A 7,936-nucleotide genomic window follows, 5' to 3' on the forward strand; every position below is an offset into this window, starting at 1 on the left:
GCCTGAGGGGGCGTGAGGGGCCGCCAGGCGTCCCCAGCGGGGTCGGGGTCCTCGGGCCGCCACGGCACAGCCGGGCGGAGGGAGGCCCTGGGGGCCCGCGGGCGGCGGGGGCGGCTGAGTCATCGCCTTCCAGCCGGGCTGACGGGCAGTTTGATTTACCCTCTTCCTTTAAAGGGTTTAATAGCGGCGGAAGCGAAAGCCAGCTCCTCCCGGGTTCCCAGGGGCGGGGCTGGGGCCGGCTGAGCGGACCCCTGGGGGTCCCGCGCCCCCAGCCAGCTGCGCCCCAGCTGCACCGAGGTCCCGCCGCTGCGGTGAGACCCGACCGGGACGGCCTCACGTTGTAAGTCCCGCGCAAAGTGAAAAGGAGAGTCCGTTGGTTCAAAAAGTATTAAAAATGTCAACGTGGGGACACCAGAGCATCAAACCCAGTCCTGGGACCAGCCCTGCCCCGCCCTTGCCACAAGCCTCCCAAGTCCCCTACCCCCTGACCAGCCCAGCACCCCGGCCCTTCAGGGCCACCGTAAGGAGGAAAGAGGCACTTAGGGTTCCAACCGGGCCCAGGACCAGGCTTCTGTGGATGCCATCCCGGTGGCAGCTGCAGCAGTCCCACCTGTGTGGCCGGGACACCTGGCGTGGAAGGGCAGAGATGGGCTGTGCCAGGACGCTGTCCCCAGCATGTGACTGCAGGTCAACCTGGCCACCCTGCCTGCCCGTCCTTGCAGGGAGGCTGGAGGGAGGGGGCAGGCCAGAGGGTGGGTAGAAAGAGCTCCCCTCAGGACAGTGCTGGGCGGGCCCTGGGCAGAGGTGATGAGCTCCCCGTCAAAGGTGGCATCCAGCCCCGCAGGCCAATTGCTGGGTGGAGGGGATTGCAGCGTCAGGCTGGGTGAGACGGCAGGAGAGATGCCGACCCTCCCTGGTGTCCCGTCCCCAGCCACCATGCCACCGCCACAGGGCTGCGCTGTCCTTCCTGGGTCCTGGGCTGCTGGGCAGTGTGCTCTGGACAAGAGGCTCCTCTGGGCAGCGGGAGACCAGGAAAACCCAGCCGGGCGTGGGGCGCTCTGTCACTGCTCAAGGGAGCCGGGCGCCCTGCCTGCAAGCGGTCTGAGGCCCACCAGCTTGCCTCCCTCACCCAAGGGCTAGTCAGCGAAACCCCAGACACTGGGCATGGCTTAAGCACCTAGTGTGTGCAGGCCTGGCTGGTGCTGGAACTCCAGAGGACGAGAGGCCCACTTGCCCTCAGGAGCACAGCGGGTACCAGCCTGGGAGGGCATGGGGCCGAGAGGACAGCGTGGAGAACTCTGTGGGGTCGGAGTGCCAGGAACGGGTCCCAGGGAGACCTCGAAGGGGCAGCTGGCGTCGTGTGCCAGGCACTGTGCCCAGCCTCCACCTACTAACCCTGAGAGCACCCCAAAGTGGGTATTCTAACCCCCACTTCACAGATGAGGAAACAGGTCCAGGGAGGAGAGCGCTGGGGGAGGAACAGGTGAGGCCAGGTGAGGTGCTTCCCCGAGCCCCCTCTCTTGAGCGGGCTTCCCAGGGGAGGCTGGGAAGTCTGCAGCCCAGGGCTGGTGCTCTGACTGGTGGGGGCAGGAGGGGGAGGCCAGGACACAGGGGGGCTGGGAGCCCTGGTTCCAGGCCCAGTCCCCTCACTGTTGCTGCCTTCATAGACAAGGTCAAGGTCAAGGCAGGACTACTGGGAATAGGTCAGGGCCCTGGAGGGGACCCTGGCAGCTTTACCACCTGCCACCCCTGCCCCAGGGGCCGGGTCCTTGGCGGCTGCCAGACATCCTGGGCTCTGCTTGGCCAAACCAGCGTGAACCTGGTGGAGAACTTGGCTGAGAGCTAAGGGGGGCTGGCTCCCCATCCCGGCAGCCGGGGACCAGGTGCCCCAGGTGGGACTTCTTCAGGGCCTCTGTACAGACGCGGGCAATAATGATCCACAGTGTCAGGGGCTGCAGAGTTAGGAGACCAAGCACCACCTGGCAGGTCGCTGAGACAGGTGCAACGTCCCACCTTAGTAAGGTCCCGGGAGGAGGAATTGCACTGATTGCAGAAACGGTGGCTCAGAGAGGTGAGTGACTGTCGGGAAGGGACCCTGTCCCCAGAGCCCAGGCAGGCCTGTCCGAAGGTCCCCTTCGGAGGATGGGACTGGGGTGGGGGAGAATAATGAGGAAGCAAAGTGCTGACATAGGAACGCTGGGCAAGGAGCTTTTGGGGTGACCCTAATCCCAGGGCCATTTGATAGCCAAGAGCCCAGAGGAGCCTCCAGGACGGAGACTGGACACCCCCCTTCCCAGCTTCCTGCTGGGTACTGGGGACCCCGGTATGGACCCCGGCTGGACCCCGCAGGAGCTGCGCCCACATGGTGCCGGAGAGCGGCAGCCCTCGGCCTGAGAAGCGTCCAGGCCTGACAACCACCGGGAGGCCCATGTGGCCTCATTTCCCCCTCAGGGTCCCCGGGAGGCAGGGCTGCTGGGGCTGCTTTCTTGGCTTTGCAGGGAACACAGAGTGGTGGTTTCAGAGAGGTGAAGTGACTTGTCCGAAGTCACAGTGGCCAGTGGGACTGGAATCCACCACTGTCCCCCTCCTACTGCACTCTGGCGCCCGGGCGCTCAGAGGCCTCTCTGGGTGGAGACGTCTGGCAGCTGCTTCCCAGAACCGGGATGGCTCTGCCGCACGTTGGTGGCGTCAGGCAGCGTCAATCCAAGCCAAGTTTACTAATATTTGTGCGAGGGGCCATGTTGGGATTTGCATGGAGCCTGACCAAGAGGCCCCCACCCCCAGGCAGGCAGTGGTGGGACAGTCTGGGTCCCAAACATCCGGCCCGGGACACCCACCCAGCCACCCACCCGCAGTCCTGTCCAGCTTTCCGGCTCCTCTGCACTGGGGCCCAGCTGGGAGGCTGTCGGCAGCTGGGGCGGAATGTGGGCATCTCTCCGAAACTCCCCGAGTGAGGTCACTTCCACGCGGTGACGAGGCTGAGCCCTCCAGGCACTTGCCTGACCAGCCCAGCCATCAGGCCAGCCTGTGAGATTGCTATGTGTCATCGGGCCTGGCCTGGGTGCCTGGGGCTCGACACCGCCCTCTTCCTGTGCTCAGGGACAGCCCTTCCTCAGGAGGGGCCCCTGGTCCCCTGCCTCCCCCAGGAAGCCCTCTTGGATTGCCAGGCACATTCTAAAGCCTGCCTCCCACCAACCACATGACTGCTGGGCCTTGGGTCCCTGACCCTGCTCCCGCGAGAACCTGGGGAGGGTGGGGGAGGCCCAGGCTGCGAAGTCACAGCACCTGAGAGGCACCCTGGTGCCACCTGACCTGAGCCTGGTGTGCCTCGTGAGCCAGGGCCTATGACTCAGGCCCGCCCTGGATCTGTCCCCTCCCAGCCAGAGCCTGAAGAAAGTGAGAAGCCTAGGGTGGGAGGCACCTGGTTTTAGGTACAGAACTTGCTGTCAGCCTGGCTGTGGCCTCTCAGAGTTGTATCCTCTGTGCCTCTGGTTCCCCGAGCCCCTCCACTGGAGTCAGGCAGGCCCCACCTCACAAGGCATTGGGGAGTGAATGAGAAACCCAGAACACTGTTCCCTCCTTGGCCCCTGGTGAACTCCTACTCATCCCTCCGTACCCTGCTCAGAAATTACTAACAGCTCCTGGAATACAGTGACAGTGTTTCATTCTTTAGGGCCTGCAGGGCCCCACCTAGGCACTCAGGAAATGATTTAGGGAACAGATGGCTAAAAAAGCATCTACTGTATTGTCCCAGAGACCCGACTCTCTGTACAGAACGACGGGAGTTAGTGGACACTGCATCTGCTCACCAGAACATGAGCCCCTGCTGCCTCGGAGTGAATCTGGAGTGGAGGGCAGGAGCACAGTGGCGTGGGGGGCTCTGGTGGGCTCTGTCAGGCCATTGTGGGCTGAACGGGGGGGTCCTGGAGCCTGCAGGGGTTGGGAGATAGGGCCAGGCCCACCATGCCCCTCTGAGCAGGGTACTGAGGAATGAATAGGAGCTCACCAGGGGGCCAAGGAGGGAAGGGTGTTCCTGGTTTCTGCAGGGTGTTTGGAGCCTGCAGGGGTTGTGGAGGTGGGGCTGCATCTACCACATGGCTGGACTCTGAGGACATGGTGCTGAGTGGAGCAAGCCAGGCCCGGGGGTCTCAGAGGAGCCAGCTCTGCCCTCGGCCAGGCGGCAGTCTGGCTCACCGGGATCTCTCCAGGGCTTGGAGAACAAAACGAATGAAGGAAATGCAGGAAGGGAGCGAGGGAGCCCGGGCAGAGGAGCCGGCGCTCAGCCTGGGAGTCACAGGTGCGTCCTCCCGCTCCCTGTGGCCGGAGCGGCTTACTCAGCGGGTCAGGGATGGGGGGAGGCACGGGGCCCTGTCAGTGTATTTTTATTAGTTCTTTCCTACTGTAAAAAATTACCAAAAATAGTAGTGTATTGTTGACATAAAAAATAAAAAATGGGCTGGAATGATTTCAAAGTTCTGCGTGCTCATCTCTCATGCCTCCACCCAGGGCCACTCAGGGTAAGGTGTGTCCCTTTCACCCTTCTAAAAACTGCATTTACGTTTCCTTAAAACATTGAGAGGATTGTCATGTGATCAGCGATTCCACTTCTCGTCCACGGGTCAGAACTGAAAGCAGGGCTGGAACGGACCCTCGTGCGTGACGTCCACAGGAGCGTTCGCAAAGGGGGGCCCGGCAGAGCGGCCACCCACGCCACGCAGCGGCACCGCCGTGAGGAGGAGGGTCTGGCGCGGCCACTGCGCACTGGACCGAGCCAGGCACGCAAGGATGCACGCACTGATTCCTGGAGGTGGATGACACCAGGTCCCAGGGGCTGGGGAGTCAGTGCCCACTGGGGACAGAGCGTCAGTCTGGGATGACAAGAAAGTTCTGGAGACGGACGGTGGCGGTGGCTGCGGAGCAACATGAATGTGCTTAAGGCCGGTGACCTTTCACTGAAACATGGCTAAGGTGGCAACGTTTCTGTTACGTGTACTTTACCACAGTTTAAAATGTGCGTTTCCGTGTGACCCTCCACGTATGCAGGGACAGGAGCCTGTCTCCTCCTGCGTCTGGGCCACCTCCCCTCACTGCCGAGGGACAGGCCACAGCTTCCCCGTCTCCGGTGATGGCTCTCGTGCCCGCACGCCTTGGCCTTCGCGCTCGTGTGCGCGCCCCTCGCCTGGACCGAGCGTGAGACGCGGCTGGGTTGGTGGGGCGCTCGGGGGTGTGGGTGCTGCCCACCCGCGCCCACCTGAGGCTGCAGGTGCCCACTGCCCCGCGGCAGGGCTGACCATGGAAGCGCTACACGGTTTTCTTTTTTTTTTTTTTTGGTTTTCTGTTTTAACCAACCTGGTGGCCAAAAACCGGGGTCTTATCTCCACACGCATCTCTCTGCCCGCCAGGGGCTGCCCATCCCTCTGGCGACTCGTGGGCCGTGGCGAGGCTGTCTCCTCTTCACGTGCTCTGTCTGCCTGAAAAGCTCCTTTTGTGGGCCGACAGAAAGACACGTCCACGTTCTTTCCCCGAAACCTGTGCATGTGACCTCCTGTGGCCCAAGACTGAATGCCACCTTACTGGCAGGTGTGACTGAGGTGAGGACCCGGAGCTTTTCCTGGACTACCCAGGTGAGGCCCAAGTGCCTCCCATGTCCCCTCACAGGAGAGACAGAGAAGGTGCAGAAAGGAGGCGGCTGAGGGAAGACAGAGGCAGAGATCGGGGCCACTGCCAAGGAGTCCCTGGACCCCGACAAGCTGGAAGTGACGAGCACGGTCCCCCCCAGCAGATGTCTGGGGTCCCAGTCCTTGGGGAGGGCAGCCCATGCTGGCAATAGGGCAGGTGGAGGCCCAAAGCCCTCAGGACTCCCCTGTGGCCCAGCACCTGTGCCCGGCTGTCCCCAGTCACACCCCCTCCTGTCCTGCCAGCACTGCCCCTCCTGTTTGCTGAGGCACCGGCGGCGGCTCGGGGCTGGCAGACCCGGATGTGGGCACCGCGGGGGTCTGGGGCCTGGACAGGAGGTGAGGCCTCTCCCCAGGCTGCAGGCGCAGAAACTGAGACCCAGAGAGCCTGGGAAACTTGGTCACCACCACAGGCTGCTCGGGGACGCCCAGGAAGCGCCCGTGGAGGGTGCACCGGTGTGGGTCTGCCGAGTGGTGTCCTGGAAGCGGCTGTCTGTCTCCCCAGCCCAGCCAGGCCTGTTGGGTTGTCATAGAAAGTAACATCCGGCCACCGCCCCTGGAGAGCTGAGTCAGCCCAGCCAGGCTGGGCCGGTGACTGGCAGTGGGGACAGCCTGCAGGCGGGGCCTCCGCCCAGGCACACCAAGGTGACCTGGCCTCGGCAGGGTGTGCCCAGCCTCACCCTCCTGCTGGCCCAGGGAGGCTCAAGGGTTGATGGCCTGGTGGGAACCCGGCTCAGCGCGGCCCCATGTGACCTGGGGCAGGGCTTCTGCTCTGAGCCCCAGGGCCTGCGACCCTCCAGTGGGGAAGGTCCCTGGTGCACAAGGTGCCTGGAAACCTTCATCCAATTCAGCGGGGCCAGCCCGAAGTGGGGTCCTGGAGCCCCTGCCACTGGGGGCCACTGCCTGCCAGTGTCGCCTGGTGGGTGGACCCCAAATGGCTGGGTCTGGGGTCTCTTGGGGCTCCCACCCTAGATGGCTCCCTGAGGTTGTGGTGGGGAGGTGGCGCCTACCTCCAGAGGAGGCTGGGAAGTCACCGGCTCTGAAGGGCTTCCCGGCAGGGCCCAAAGTCCAGTCAGTTGGCGGGGAGCCAGGGGCTCCCTCAGGGCACTGCGGCTGGAGGTGGCCGCATCAGGGATGGTCACTTCTCCCACCCCCTGCCCCCGGCCCCCCCTTCGCAGTCCACCTCCCAAGTCTCCTGTTGCTCACCAGGTCCCCAGCCCTGGGCCTGGACTCACAGCCAAGCAAGTCAGGGCCAGGGTGAGCCAGGGAGGTCGGAGGTCAGCACCGCCACCCAGAGTGTGCCTGCAGAAGACAGTGAGGCCGAGGGCTCCACCTCCCCCGCCAGGCTGCTGCCCCTCGGCTCTGCCCTCCCACCTCGGGGCAAGCTCAGACCCTGGCAGTAACAGGCCCGGGGCCTTCTGACGGATGGGAGGGATGGCAGGAAGCCCTGGCCTGGTACCTGGGGCCCTCGCGGGGAGTCAGGCCTTCGTCCCACATAAAGGGGGGCCTCAAGCCCACAGAGCAGACTGGCCAAGTCCGGGACGCACCACCCCTGGGCCGAACCGCAGGCTGCATGGACAGGGCCGGCCCTGCCGAGGAAGCAGCTGTGGGGGGCGCAGGGCGCCCGGTGGGGATACAGCTCCCGACTCCAGAGGAAACCACCATTTCCAGGGGAGTCACCCCACTGTGGAGAGCCTTTGAAAAATGAGCTTCCCTGAGGTCTAATTTACACACAGTGAAATACACCCACTTGAGGTGACCTGTGGACACCTCAGCCCACCCCATCTCCATCCACCACCCCCTCCAGCACCCCCACAGCTCCTTGGCCAGCCCCTCCGTGTGGCTCCCATGGCAGGTCCTGGAGCTTCCTGGCAAAGGGGCAGCCCAGCATCTGGCTGGCCCACTGGTCACCTCCCACCCTGTCCTTGCTGAGGTACAGCCACCGCCACCGCCCGGTTCACTGCTGGCAGCTGAGGGAAGCACTGGAGCCACTGCGCAGAGGCACGGGGGTCACGAGGGCAGCCAGGCCCCAAGCCCGGCCCCCCACCCACCTGCCAGGATGCACCCCCATTCCTCCCTCCCCGGGCCCAGGAGGAAGCTCGAAGGCCAGCTGGGCCCTTGGTCAGTCCCAGGGGTTGTTTACTTTTTGAGATGGGGTCTGGCTGTGTTGCCCAGACTGGTCTCGAATTCCTGGGCTCAAGTAATCCTTCTGGCTCAGCCTCCGAAACAGCTGGGTTCCAGGCACGCGCCAGCGCCAGCAC

Source organism: Lemur catta, chromosome 7 (assembly GCF_020740605.2).
Source record: "Lemur catta isolate mLemCat1 chromosome 7, mLemCat1.pri, whole genome shotgun sequence".
Lineage (NCBI taxonomy): Eukaryota > Metazoa > Chordata > Mammalia > Primates > Lemuridae > Lemur > Lemur catta.